Source organism: Maylandia zebra, unplaced genomic scaffold (assembly GCF_041146795.1).
Source record: "Maylandia zebra isolate NMK-2024a unplaced genomic scaffold, Mzebra_GT3a scaffold11, whole genome shotgun sequence".
Lineage (NCBI taxonomy): Eukaryota > Metazoa > Chordata > Actinopteri > Cichliformes > Cichlidae > Maylandia > Maylandia zebra.
Genome location: NW_027490041.1, coordinates 3,965,231 through 3,980,331, shown reverse-complemented (window position 1 = coordinate 3,980,331; position 15,101 = coordinate 3,965,231).

Sequence of the window (15,101 nt, the reverse complement as noted above, 5' to 3'; positions counted from 1 at the left end):
TGAGAAAAACATCCCCTCCTTATTCTACAATTCCCTCTGTTGACCTCTGGAGAATCCAGAGGTCACAAAACAGTTGTGTCCCTCCTTGGCCTACACATTCGGATCTACATGCATCATTGGCATCATGGACATTGGAGTAATAACTCCAGAGTCCACTGCCCTCACAGACATACTTTTAAACATTCTTCTGGCACAAGGGATGAGACAACAACAACAAATAACCATAATACCCACCACAACAGACAAAGAAAACATGACCGAAGCGATAACCCCCTTCCACCGTCCAAACACTGAGGTCAGCCAGCCTTCCAACGGACTATCAACACCGGAGTGATCATGCATATTTTCAGACAGGAATTCCTCTCTTCCTCAAAATGTGTCTTTTGCGCCTGGCTGCCAATGTGCGCGTATTGTGTGGGGGAATTGATTTTACCTTATTTCCGATTAGCATAAGTGGCGCTCCTAATCTCACCATCGCGCACGTCCCCACGCTCCCAAGAGGAACACGAACCAGTAGAGTCCTGTGCCCGCAATAGTAATACAGCCCGCTCCTAGCCCAAGTCCCAATTAGAGTGGCTGCATCACTCACATTGTTGGTGGTCCTCCCCGTCTGGGTGACCGAACACCAACTGGGGTCAATTTCCCCCAACCGATATTTAACTTTATCTGTGGAAAACTTGAAGCACGTATAATTATCTTTCCGGGGCATAAACAGCCCTACTTGCGTGAGCTTGCCAATAGGGGGAAATAGACTGGACAACACAGTGCAGTTCCCCGTATTCACAGCTCCTCTAGTTATTTGCAACATACAATTATAGCCCCACGAATCCTCTGGATGCAGAGGTGCAGGCTCTATAAATAAACACGGCCTTGCAGAAGCGCAAGCTACACAATTAGCCACTTTTTGTTCTCTAGCATTTTGGGCTATCCAGTCCAGCCAGATGTTACTGTCACTGAACCCGGTAGCGCGTTCAATCAAATCCTGAGGTTTCAAGGTGGTGTAGTCCACCGACACTACTCGCCTCTCCCTTGGTTCGTGCTCTTCTGGTGTAGCTTCCGACGACCCGCTCCCGTCTCGCCCTGTAAAAGATGCAACAGAGCTGGTGGGGCTGGAAATCACACGAGTTGTCATTTCTTCTCTACCTGACGGTACGCGATTAGTTTTTCTAGGAAATTAACCTTAATTAACCCTTTTGGATCAACCCCCGCTGTTTCCACCCCCAAAATTAAATACATAGATTGTTTACGATGCCAATTCCCCAATGATAAGGTTAACGCGTTTCCAGAGGGGCTGAAATCCCTCTGTAGTTTAAGCTCATTTTCGGATCCTGATTCTAACGGTTCCCAATTTTGCCCAGTGTAACCCCTTACCTGGTCCCAATTACGGCACCAGCTGTCATATGGACGATTTCCCCTCTCGCAGTGCGTACTCACTGAATAATCCCAACAGACCCACACATTATATCCCCTCCAGGCACTGCCGACGTCCCTGCAATTAACAACATCACACAGATCAAACGTGAAAGAAGTTGTGGAGCCAATAACATAATCTAATTCTAAACCACCATATGTGCTGAGACACTCATCCTTTTTACCAGAGACCTCACGCTTCACTCTTGCCCGCAGTTTCAAATCACTATGGATCACGCGTGATGTAATTGGTGTATCAAACAACGCCGGACTGGCATGACCTCCGTGCTCAGACTGGTGTCCCGGGTCGGTCTGCAACAAACAAATCAAAAAACAAATAGCCATGATTAGCAACATAATTGACATCAAACTCATAATAATTTTAAACATTGTGATGGCTTTTAAAACTCTTCTTTCATCACCAGTATCTGATTGTTGTGATGGCATGGTGGTATGTGAATATTATGGTGTAGTAAAAAGTTCAAAGCCCTTTATCAGAGCCTCTCTCTTGTTCTAGGTGTTCAGTGTGGTACCGCTCCTTTTCGTTGGCGCGGCGATCTCCTCCTAGGCTGCTCTTCTTTCTTCGACCTTCCGGGTAGACCACCGGTCGGCCCGTTGCACAGGTGTGAGGGTTTATTCTGCCTCTCTATTTCACCTGTGTTGGGTGGAGATTAATCCTTCCCCACCAAGCCCTCGTGCGCGGCCGTGCACTGCGTCCAGTGATACCAGGTGTCGCCTTTCCCCTTCAGTTGGACTGCTGTCGCCATCCAAGCCGACACCTCATATGGACCAATCCAGCGGGGTTCCTTCCACTTGCGTTTGATGACTCTCAGCCACACTGCCTTCGCGTCTGGGACCTCTCCTTCTCCTGTGGGCCCTTTACAAGCCGCCTGTTTTGTGAAACTGGACACGAGCGCCTTTAACTCGTTCCAGTATTCTGCGTGGGACCGGTTCCCCTTTTTGTCCCGTTCAACCGAGCCCACCGTCCAAGGTGCCGGAAACTGTCTCCCGGTTTGCAGCTCGTATGGTGTAAAACCTGTGGATTGATTAACAGAACATCTTATGTTCATCAACGCAACCGGCAGGGCTGCGACCCAATTTAGCCCTGTTTGCGCACAAATTTTTGCCAATTTGTTTTTCAAATTTAGGTTCATTGTGTGGATGCTTTAAGCATCCACACTATTGAGTTCCTCTTGGGACTTCTGTACACTTTTTGGCACTTAACTACTTCCGCAATTTTCAGCCGATTTTCACCGTTCAAATTTTAAAATATTCTGCTATTTCTGCTAATTCCTGCTATGTCTTTTGGTATTTTTCACTATTATACGTTTTAAAATATTAAGCTTAATTTGTCCCATTGAAATGAATGGGAAACTTCTGCAATTCGGCTAAAATTTGCTTGTTTCTGAAACTTAACTACTTCCTCATATTTTCACGTAGAACAACCATTCAAACTTTAAAATGTTCTCAAATTATTGGACTATTCAGGTATAATTCAGCTTTTTCAAATCTTTTACTGTTTTACTTTTATGCCTCTTAAAGTTTTGAGTTGCAAAATTGTGATTTTTCACAAAATACATGTGTTGTTATGGTTGCTATGCTGTTGCCTTCCAGTGTGTCACTGAAGGTTTTGCAATTTTCACTTCATGTCCGAACAACTGTTTGCTACTTGCTCAATTTTCACTCAACTTCCACAAATTATACATCAAAACGTAGGTATTTTTGCTGGCTTTCAGAAAATGTCACTATCATTGTTGTGGGATTTATAGAATTTTCGCAAATCTCCTCAGACTAACACAATGTCAGAAAACTCTCCATATAAAGTGATTGGAGAGCTTGTTCAAAATCACCGCTGGATTTCTGTAATGAGAGGCATATTCGAATCGTCATATCTCCTTAACGAAGCAAGGTTAAGACATGAGGCTTGTCCCCGAATATCTTCAGACACCCCTGACGCTCACAATTCAAGAATTTCTTTCTCACCTATTACCGTTCTGAAATGAGTTGGACTTGTTTGAGGGTAGGAAATTCATCCTTCGCTCAGATTTCTTCAGATTTCAAACTGTGGAAATGAACCACTTTTTTCTCTCGTCATATCTTTTTGTTGGATTTCCACAGAGACCTGAAAATTTCCATGACTGTTCACCAAAGCCTGCTGTCTCTTACGGTGAAAGAATGATATCGATACTCCAAACAGATTTCGAGTTACAAAGCGTTGTTTGAGGGCAAGTCAAGACAGTTTTTGCTTCGCTCTACTCAGTTATGGTGCATTAGAAGTCAAATATCTTTAATAATTCATATTGTAATGATAAATTGTAAACACTGGAAGATTCCCCCATCTCTTCTGAACAAAACGGTGTAAGAATGACCGCTCTAGCCCCTACGGTTAGGAAATTATGGTCATTTGTTTGAGGGGAGTCGTCACTATGAGAAATAGGCTGCAATAATCCTGTGCCTCTCTGTGCCTGCGTGTGTAAAAAGGTGCACCTGTTTTGGCGGGAAAACGTAAACAGCCACTCTGATTGGTGGATTCAAATTCAGCAGCTCCCAGGCTGACCTAGAAACTTACAGACACGCAGGGAGAGAGAAGTGTGTGTGTGACAGAGAGAGAGAGAGAGAGAGAGAGAGAGAGAGAGAGAGAGAGAGAGAGACTTTTAATGGGATGATCTCATTCTAAGATTCTAATTTAATATATTTAGACTGGGTGACTGAATTTGATCTTGGTAGTGTGTCTCTCTGTGCATCAATCATATCTGAGGTCTCCCGTTTCCTCTCTCGTCATATCTCAGCGACGGTTGTACATAGAGCAATGAAAATCGCAGTCAAAGTACACCAAGGTCCGCTGATTCAGCCAGTAGAAGAATTATGCTTCTAGTCCACCTAGTTTTTGAGTTACACAACGTTTTGTAACTCCAAAAAACGGCGTTTTTCGCCTCTCACCGCGATCTAATTCTGACTGCTCATCACCCTGTTTTTCAAGGCGCCCGCCCTCTTTCCCAGTGGCGCAGTTGGTAATGACACGGGTCTGCAAACCAAAGGTCGCCGGTTCGATTCCACCTTGGTCAATATGTTTTTTTCCCTACAAATTAATACACTGTCACAGACCAGTAAAAAGACTGCAAAAATCCTGTTTCTCTCTCTCTCTCTCTCTCTCTCTGTGTGTGTGTGTGTGAGACAGAGAGAGAGAGAGACAGAGATCCAGAGCCTTTTTATGGGATAATCTCATTCTAAGATTCTAATTTAATATATTTAGACTGGGTGACTGAATTTGATCTTGGTAGTGTGTCTCTCTGTGCATGTGTGTTTCCTTATGTGTACATATTTGTGATTGTGTGGCTGTTATAGATTTTTTTGCTAATTTTTTTCATTTAACAAGTATAGTTGAGGGACCTTCAGCATGTTCAGCATTTTTTTCAGCTGTCCATTTTGCTTTTCCAGTTTTTCTGTTTAAGTTATTACTATTGTGCTAAATCATACTGTTTCTGCTATTTCATAAGATTTCGGCTTAATATACAAATTCTGCTTTTTATAGGATTTGTGCTTAATATACTATTTCTGCTTTTTATAGGATTTGTGCTTAATATAGTATTTCTGCTAAATTATAGTATTTCTGCTTTTTATAGGATTTGTGCTAAAACATAGTATTTCTACTAAATGTAGTATTTATGCTTAATCATACCATTTCTGCTTTTTATAGGATTTGTGCTTAATATAGTATTTCTGCCAAATTATAATATTTGTGCTAAAACATAGTCTTAATTTAAAATTACAATATTCATAGTTCATCACAGTGTCTCTGGTAAATCACAATATTTCTGCTATGTTGTACTATTTCTCTAAATCACAGTGTTTCTGTAATGTTTAAGTATTTTTGGCTAAATATATTCTTTCTGTTATCTTATACTATTTCTCCTAAATTCTTGTATTTTTGAGAAGTTATCATGTTTCTGGTAAGTTACAATATTTCTGTTATGCTATTGTATTTCTGCCAAGTATTATGTTTCCTTTAAGATATTGCAGTTCTGCTAAGTTATTCCATTTTAGCAAAGTTCTTTTGCTTCTGCAAAGTTTTTACAATTTCTGCAACTTTTCAGCTTTTTCAGCTACTTTTTGCATGCAGCTTCAGCTTTAAGCATCCACACTGCATTTTCGCAGGAAATGCAAATTTTTCTAGTTCTTTCTATTTTTCCCTGAGACTGAGGATGATAGACCGTTCCAAATTTATGCTGGACGCCCAACATTTTTTCTACTTTTGCCAAATCTTGATTTTTAAAATGGGTTCCATTATCTGATCTAATTCTTTTGGGGAACCCATGACGGGGAATGTAATGATTAATTAAACACTTAATGACAGTCTTAGCATCCTCCTTTTTTGTAGCCCACGCCTCTGGCCAGCCGGTCAGAGCATCTACACACACCAACAAATATCTTACACCGCCAGGCCCGGAATCAATCATATCAGTGAAATCAATAACAATCTCCTCTCCCGGCCTCTCAGGGGGCCGAAACTTACCCACTTCCGGTTTTACTGCTGGCTTAGGATTGTGTGCCCCACAGATTAAGCACATCCTGGCCTTTTCTCTTATCATTGCTCGCAGCTCAGGATGCCACCAATGACACAAGTTTCTTTCCATCTGGGCTATCCCCACGTGGGCAAGTCCGTGGGCCTCATCCACCTTCTGTTCTGCCATTTTGGCTGTCAGCACGGGGCGCCCGTCTGGGCCCCTCCACAAATATCCATCCTGCCAGGCTCCTTTGTTTTTCCACACCCCCTTTTCCTCTGGGGATGCCTCCTCCTGGGCCTGTTTAACTTCCTCAATCAGGTCAACAGATATCTCCTCTTCTGGAGTTACCTGTATCATTTGTCTCCGTCCTTTGTAGCCTGCGGCCTCCTTCGCGGCTTCGTCTGCTCTCTGGTTTCCTTTTTCCACCATGCTGGTTCCTTGGGAGTGAGCTTTGCATTTTATGATGCTCACCTCCTCTGGGTCAGCCAAGGCCTTTGCCAGTTCCTCCATTTCATGTTTGTGGGAAATAGGTGCATTGGTTGCTGTTCTGAATCCTGCTCTTTTCCACTGAGGCAGCTCCACATGCGCTGCTCCAAATGCATATGCCGAATCGGTGTAGATGTTCACTCTCCTGTTCTTGGCTAGTCTCAAGGCTCGAGCTAGGGCTATCACTTCAGCTCTCTGGGCCGACTGCTTTCCCTCAATCCTTCCTGACTCTCTGACCTGATAATCTCCTTCTACTCTGCAAACCACCGCATACCCTGCTTTCAGTCCTCCTTCATCTCGGTGGCAACATCCATCAGTAAACCAGTCCTCAGCTCCCGGTATGGGTTCGGCCTTCAGGTCCTCTCTAATCTTTTACTCAATCTGTGCTCTTTTAACGCTGTCATGTGGTTCCCCTACTCCCATTTAATCTGCCATGTTAATTCCTTCATGTGTGAATGTCAAATTTGGGGCCTCTAAGACTTTGCTCAGTCTCTGTTGTGCCCGTGGTGACATACAAAATGCTTGTGAATTCACGTATGCCACTCTACTATGTGTAGTAAGTATTTTTAGTGGGTGTTCTCTCACTACATGTGCTGTTTTTTGGATAATTCTAGCGACCCCTGCTGCATGTTGTGTGCATGTAGGATGCTTTGCTTCTGTTGGATGTAGTTTTACACTTACATACATGAGCACATATCTACCCCCCCCCCTTTTTTCTGAAACAACACTCCATTTACAATTGAGTTTGTTTCAGAAACATCCAAATAGAATGGCTCATCATAATTGGGTGTGGCTAAATCTGAGGCCCTTGACAAATCCTGTTTTACCCTAATAAATGTGGCTTCAGCTTCAGGCGTCCAAGGCAATTCAGCCTTAAGGTTTCGAACGCCAACTTGCTTCATTAGGCCCCTTAATTAAAGGGGCAGTTTTCCCTGCGTAATCCGGAATGAACTGCCTGCTGTAACCTGTTAAACCAAGAAAAGAAAGCATTTCTCTCACAGTTCACGGTTTTGGGTGTGTCAGAATTTGGTCTCTGTGTGTGTTCATCAAACCCACTGATTTGTGTGCGATTACCCGGCCCAAAAAGGTCACTTCAGGGCGAACTAACTGCAGCTTTTCTTTACTTACTTTAAAGCCGCATTCCGCCAACCTATTCAACACAACGAACGACGCTGCTGTACAATCTGCTGCTGACGGGGCTGCAATGAGAAGATCATCAACATATTGTATTAATGTACAATCATCAGGCAAATTACATGACGACAGGGCTTCTTTAAGCACCTGATTAAAAATGCCTGGAGAAAGTGCAAAGCCTTGTGGCAAACGTGTGTATCTGAGTTGTTGGCCTCTGTATGTGTATGAAAAAAATGTCTCTGAGTGACTCATGCAGAGGAAGACAAAAGAATGCATTTGCCAGATCAATGCACGTGAACCACTTTTGGTCACATGTGATAGCTGATAAAGCTGTGTACGGGTTTGGTACAGGTGCAGTAGCAGAGAGCAATATTTCATTAATGGCTCTCAAATCATGTGCCATGCGATATTTTCCTGTTCCATGTTTCTCCACTGGTAGAATTGGTGTGTTCCACAGTGAGTGAGAGGGCTCTAACACCCCGGCCCTTAACAGGCCTTCTATTGTTTCTGTAATTCCTTCCTCTGCTTCAGGTTTGTGTTTATACTGTGATCTATAGATTGGTGTGTTTGACTTGAGCTGGAACAAGACAGGAGGACACTCAGCTAGGCCAACATCCGTGGGCCCTTTTGACCATAGACTGTTGGGCAGATTTGACAGTCCAGCAACTGCGTGAGGATGATCTACACACTCCTCAGCATGTGTTTTTGAAATTTCTTTATGTTCCAAGATCACTGTATCATCACAGGCACAGGTTATGCGATAGGTTTTACAATTTGGAGCATAACATAAGTTAGGAATTTGGGTTCTTTGCCGCCCTGTGTCGTCCAGTGCTCGCCTGACCATTGGACCTAGATCACCTGCACCATGACCTTGGTGGACCGCCAATGTAATGTGGGGTGCAGAATTTTCTCCCACATTATACCAAAGCAATTGTTCATCAGTTAATTTCACAGCCGCGGCTACACCTTCTTGTCCGATGTAGATGTCATGTGTCTGCACATTCCACGTCTGACCCTCAAGATCAGACTGAAATAATTCACGATAGGTGTCGTCATTATCTTTATCATAAAACAGGGTAACGTGGTAAGGGTCGCGCGGAGGGGAGTAAACTGCCAAGCTCATTATCCAGGGTCTCCACAGCTGAAATTGCCTCAGAACATCCTCTTTCACTAATCTCTCCCAGTAGATGTCGACTTTTTCTCTTTCACAGTCTTGAAGCAAATATTGAGTCTTTGTATTTGTTCCCAGGCACGGAAAATGCTGTCCTCCTGGCAGAGTCACAGATAATCCATCTGCTGAACATGTGATTGTGGCGCCCAACTTCACGAGCAGGTCCCTGCCCATGAGATTTAATTCAATTCAATTCAATTCAATTCAATTCAATTTTATTTATATATAGCGCCAAATCACAACAAAAGTCGCCTCAAGGCGCTTCATAGATACAGAGAAAAACCCAACAATCATATGACCCCCTATGAGCAAGCACTTTGGCGACAGTGGGAAGGAAAAACTCCCTTTTAACAGGAAGAAACCTCCGGCAGAACCAGGCTCAGGGAGGGGCGGCCATCTGCTGCGACCGGTTGGGGTGAGAGAAGGAAGACAGGATAAAGACATGCTGTGGAAGAGAGACAGAGGTTAATAACAGATATGATTCAATGCAGAGAGGTCTATTAATACATAGTGAGTGAGAAAGGTGACTGGAAAGGAAAAACTCAATGCATCATGGGAATCCCCCGGCAGCCTACATCTATTGCAGCATAACTAAGGGAGGATTCAGGGTCACCTGGTCCAGCCCTAACTATATGCTTTTTTCATTTACTGGCGCTTGCGATGACACCACATAGTTGTGTTTCAAAGTCTGCTTGCCCAGCTTTGTCAAAGCTGGGTCAGTCACTGGCAGAGTGATCGGGATCCTGGAAAAACCCACCATGTTCACTGTGTGGCAGGACAACGTTGCACTGTCTGGTGCTGCTCTCAAGGTTGAATATGTTGCTCCAGTGTCTACTAAGAAGGGCAATTCTGTCCCTTCTACAGTCATTGACAGCATGGGATCTGCCATTCCCATGCTGTTTGGTCCCTCCGGGTCCCTTCAGTACTGGTCCTCCCCCCAGTCAGCCACTGGATACTGCGCGGCTGGTGCTGCACTCGGATTTGGGGCCTGATATGCTCCCCTATAGCCATCACTTGCTCTCGGAGCTCCGCGTGCCTGGGATTGGTAGTTTCGTCTTTGATAGTTCTGACGAGGTTCTGGGCAAATTCTGCTCCAATGACCCTCTGCTCCACACCTCCAACAGACATTCCAAGGCGCATCGCTGAGATTCCCCGTGTTACGAGCTCTTTGTACTCCCCCCGCTGAGCCACCACGCCCTCTGTACGATCCACCGGTTCCCCAATTCCCTGTGGGTTTGTTCTGCCTTGGTGCATTGGCGGGCCATCCGTCATTAGTGTAGGGACCCGGGCCACTATCTGGCCATTCGGGCCCAGGACCAGGCTGGGTCGCAACTATCATCATTTTTTCTGTTTTTTCTTATTCCTCTTTCTTCTTCTCGCCGGCTTTGTTTCTGGCCTCCGCCAACTGTAGTTTGAGCAGAGACGCTTGTGCCTCCTCCAACTCTTTTTTCTGCTTGTTCGCCCTGTCCTGCTCCAGCTGTAAACGATGTGAGACGTGTCTTTCCCACTGCACCGAATCTGCTACGGCAAAATCTGGATTTTTCTGTAGATCTTCTATGACCTGGTTTGGCAGCCCTGCCAGCACCGCTGCACGAAACCACGCTTGATGTTCACCTTCTCTACCCGGATGAGTACCTGTTTCTAACAACCACTGATCTCTGGCTTTTTCTAAAAATTCTCTAGGTGTGTTTTGGGGGTCCCAAATTATTTTAGGTATGGCACCTGTATTGGGGGTTGGGTACTTGTCACGGACTGCGTCAGACAAGGCACATTGCACTTCAGGATAAGGCAAATCATTTGCATAGCGAGTTGTGCGAGCTATGGCCTCTACATCTGCTAGCCCACCACCGAGCATACATCGCGCAGAAATGGTGCGAAAATCACCAATAGCAAGCTCTTCTCCTTCTGTTAGCCTGCGTAATTCACGCAACCACCTTGCTCCTCCTCCAGTTATAGGTGGAAGCTGTTTAACCAATGCCTCCAAATCTCTTACTTTGTACGCGGGTACCCCTCCTTATTCTACACCGGGTAGAGTAGATTTATGTGTTGATGCTACCTGCTTCAGCTCTGGCTGCTGAGTGATATTTAGACCCCGGCTGGATTACAAACTTTAACCATGTGCTGAACTTTGGCCCAGCGTTGATACCTCTTGTTAGTTTGGTCAGAGGGCCTGGTGGCGCCAGTGTCCGGCAGCCTCGCCTCTGTCAGTGCGCCCCAGGGTGGCTGTGGCTACAATGTAGCTTGCCATCACCAGTGTGTGAATGGGTGTGTGAATGGGTGGATGACTGGATATGTAAAGTGCTTTGGGGTTCTTAGGGACTAGTAAAGCGCTATATAAATACAGGCCATTTACCATTTACTTTACCATTTAGTATAACGACCTCTTCTTAGCTTGTATGTATGATGGTGGATAAATGAAATATACAACGAAAATTTAACTATATTACAAAAGAACATCTATCTTGGAAACATCAAATGACCGGAGCATAACTTGTCAACTAGTCCGAAACTAAGTTATGCAGGAACAGTCAAAGACACCTTCTCATGTCACATTTCTATTCATTTCTATATAATTAGATTAGACAATAAAGAGTTATCTAATCTAATTATTCATTCAAAACACTTATGCATAGCTGTATTTTATACAGCTCATACAGAATTCAAAGTACAGGTTCATGTGAGTATTTAATGTACGGCTCAGATCTACAGAATTTCAGCGTTTCTAGAGCAGACACAGAGATCACGTCACAACAGGCTTCCGGCGCCATTTTACTGAGTTTAACAATATATTCAATTTTAATTTCGGTCTAGCTGACATTAGGTTATGTACGCAGCACGCAATTGAACCTCATATTTTAGAAGCCAAAGATTCAGATTAGCTGGGAGCAGCTTCACTTAATTATAACAGTGGTTTTGTTAGGAAAACAGTTGGATACTAAATTGCACTGACGTCAACGGCTAATGTATCTAGCTAATCGCTACTGTTAGCACAACATTAACAGCAAGCTACAATGATGAGTAACAAAAACAAAACAGTAATGTCATGAGATTTTATTATTTTGCATTATTTCTATCGTTTTACTATATAATCTGTTTATTTACTCATATAATGCAAAGCTTAAAGGAGCACATAGTCTTCACATATTTTTATGTCTCTCCCCCACAGTTATGACATGCGCATAGACACATGAACTCTGCTCTTATTGTAGAATAGAGGAAGAGGCTCCTTGGTAACAGGAAAAGCCGTTTTGCTGTTCTCTGAAGGAGAGAGACTACACACACACATGTTTACACATACATCTTTACTATCTTTAGATATACTCAAGTCTGAAAAAGAGGAAATGTCATGAAACTGCTTCTGTGTATAAATAAAGCCTGACTGCAGCGCGTCGGTGTGAGTATGATCCATTCTCTCACCCGTGCACGTAGTTCTTTGAAAACTCTCTGACTGTCTTGTATTCCTTCATTGTACTTAAAATGTCACAAAACCACTGACATTTAATTGGTCCTTCGAGCCGGATAGTTGACTGATATTATTAGTCCAACTGTCCACAGACGGAGTCTTCGGATCCTGACGTCGTGACCGCCTGCACTGCAACGCTCGCTTCCAGGAAGACGAGGAAAGACCAGTCGTAAATTCGTCTGCTGGCCGGTGCTTACACAGGCTTCACGGCGACAGGACTCGATAACACCGGATAAGAACACAGCGCTACTTTGAAGGTGAATATAACACAGTCATAAACATCATGCGTTTGAAATAAATCGACTTTACAACGACACTCATACCTGTAGAGTCCTGTGTGGACTCGGGGAGGTTCTGTGTGAGCCGAAGGTTCGAAAGTGACCTATAAGATGGGATTGCACTTCCTGTTGTCATGGTCCTGGGCCATGTTGGCCCAGTGTTCTTGGTTTTCTCATGCGTTTTTGTATTCAGTTCCCTGTTTAGGTTCTGTTTCCTGAGTTGCCCTGTTATGTTGTTCCCTGTGTGCTTTCCCTTTGTGACTCTCACCCCCTGTGTGCCCCTCTATGTATTCATGAGCCCTTGTCCCCTTTCGTGTTTTATTCCATGTTTCCCCCAGCCTGTTATGTCTGTGTTCTCCCCGTACTCTCTCCTCCTGTCTGAACCTCTGTGTACTTCCTGTTTTACTTTGACAGTCTCTCGTCAGTATGCGTCATGTTGTGTTCACTCCTGCCCTGTCTCGTTATGATTATCTGTGTCAGCTGTGTTCCCCGTGTGCTCCCACTTCCCTCGTTAACCCTCTGTGTATTTATGTCTGCGTCTCCCTCAGTTCTGTGTCGTAGTCTCCCTCATGCTGTGTGTGATTCTCCCCGTGGTTCCTGGTATACTTTATGTTTAGCTTTCCCAGTTTAGTTCAGTGTTGTTTTTGTGTTTCACCTTTTGCCAGCATTAAAGCTGTGTTTTTGAGTTTACGTTTTGTCTCCGTGAGTTTGCGTTTGGGTCCTCTCCTGCCTGCCACACAGCCGAATCATGACAGAAGACTACGACCATTACATGGACCCAGCAAACCGCTCTCAGCTGTATGAGCGCCAGGAGGCAGCCCTCGCCCAGCTGGAGGAGGAGCTCCGCTGGAAGCCGTGGCGCGCTCCGGATTATGAGCACTTATTCCGCAGAACTCGGCTGGCTTTTGGAGGTCCCCGAAGTTGCCAAAAGCCTCCGCCTGTTGCCCCGCTCGCACCCAAGCCTCGGCCGCTTCGGGTGGGAGTGCTCCGTTTTGCTTCGGATGCTCACGCTCCAGCCTCTGCATTGCCGTCCCGCATGTCAGAGGCTCAGCTGTATGCCCCGTCAGCTTCCTCTCCTCAGAGGAAGCGACGCTCACGCCGCCGTCACTTTTCATTTGCTGAGCAACTCCCGGTGGTGAGTTATAATGACTGCTTTTCACACATCCCACCTGAAGCCATAACTGAAAAGGACAATAAACTCATCCCAGACACGGTTGGAGTCTCCCTTTTGGATGATGACGTAGACTGGGAAAAGTTTTTTCATTTCGCTCCCTCTGAACGGGGAGAGATCAAAGACAATAAGCACTCGCCTAAGGCTGTAAATGCTGTTAAAGGAAACACTGTGAGCAATGTCACCAGGTCTCAAACACTCAGTTCAGGTTCTGTCAGTTCAGGTTTTGTTAAGTCTGGTTCAGTCATCCCCAAGTCAGCTCACTCTACAACTGTTAACCCAAGGATTTCAAAAACTATTAAAACAAGGACTGCTAATACTAAGACTGCAAAACATGAAGTGGACGGCGGGTTCATTTTTGATAGATCTATTTTTGTCGACCCTGAGCCTGCCGTTTCTAAGACTGTTTTTTCTGAGCCTGCTCCTTTTCCTGCTCGTGTTTCTCCTCCCGGGGCAGCTCGGGCCCAGCGTACCTCTGCACCCGTACCAGTTCCTAGGGTGGGGGAGGCTGAGGCCCAGTTGGTCCCTGCTCTGGTTTCCAGGCCGGCTGAGGCTCTGTCCCTTTCTGCACCCGTACCAGCTCCTCGGGTGGGAAGGGCAGTTGCCCAGCCGTTGCCGGTGCCTGTTCCGGTCCCCAGGGTGAGGTCAGCCAGGACACAGCCCGTCTCCGCACCCGTACCTACTCCTCGGGTGGGAGTGGCTAGTGTCCGGCATGCTCCTGCACCCGTCCCTGTCTCTACTGAGGGCTCAGGAGAGTTCAGTCCGCAACCAACACCACCACCACTACTGCATGCTTTTCAGTCTATAGCTCAGTCATTAGCTCTGTTAGCAGCCCAGTCCATAGTTCATTTTCCTGTGTTTCCGTTAGCTCAGCCCTTGGCCCACTGTGCACCTCAGCCAGCTCCCCATTGTTCAGCTCAGTCATTTGCTCCATCACCTGCTCAGCCTTCTGTTCAGCCGGTGGTCTCTGCACCTACTGGTCATGCCACGTCAGCTGGAGGGCCCGAGGAGCCCGTCCAGCAGCCTTCCTCATCAGCTGGTGGTTCCGGAGAACCACACCAGCCTCATGCCTCGTCAGCTGGAGGGCCCGAGGAGCCCGTCCAGCAACCTGTCTCCGCTGGAGGGTCCGAGGGGCCCGTCCAGCCACCCGTCTCCGCTGGAGGGTCCGAGGGGCCCGTTCAGCCACCCGTCTCCGCTGGAGGGTCCGAGGGGCCCGTTCAGCCTCCCGTCTCCGCTGGAGGGTCCGAGGGGCCCGTTCAGCCACCCGTCTCCGCTGGAGGGTCCGAGGGGCCCGTTCAGCCTCCTGTCTCCGCTGGAGGGTCCGAGGGGCCCGTTCAGCCACCCGTCTCCGCTGGAGGGTCCGAGGGGTCCGTTCAGCCTCCTGTCTCCGCTGGAGGGTCCGAGGGGTCCGTTCAGCCTCCTGTCTCCGCTGGAGGGTCCGAGGGGTCCGTTCAGCCTCCTGTCTCCGCTGGAGGATCCGAGG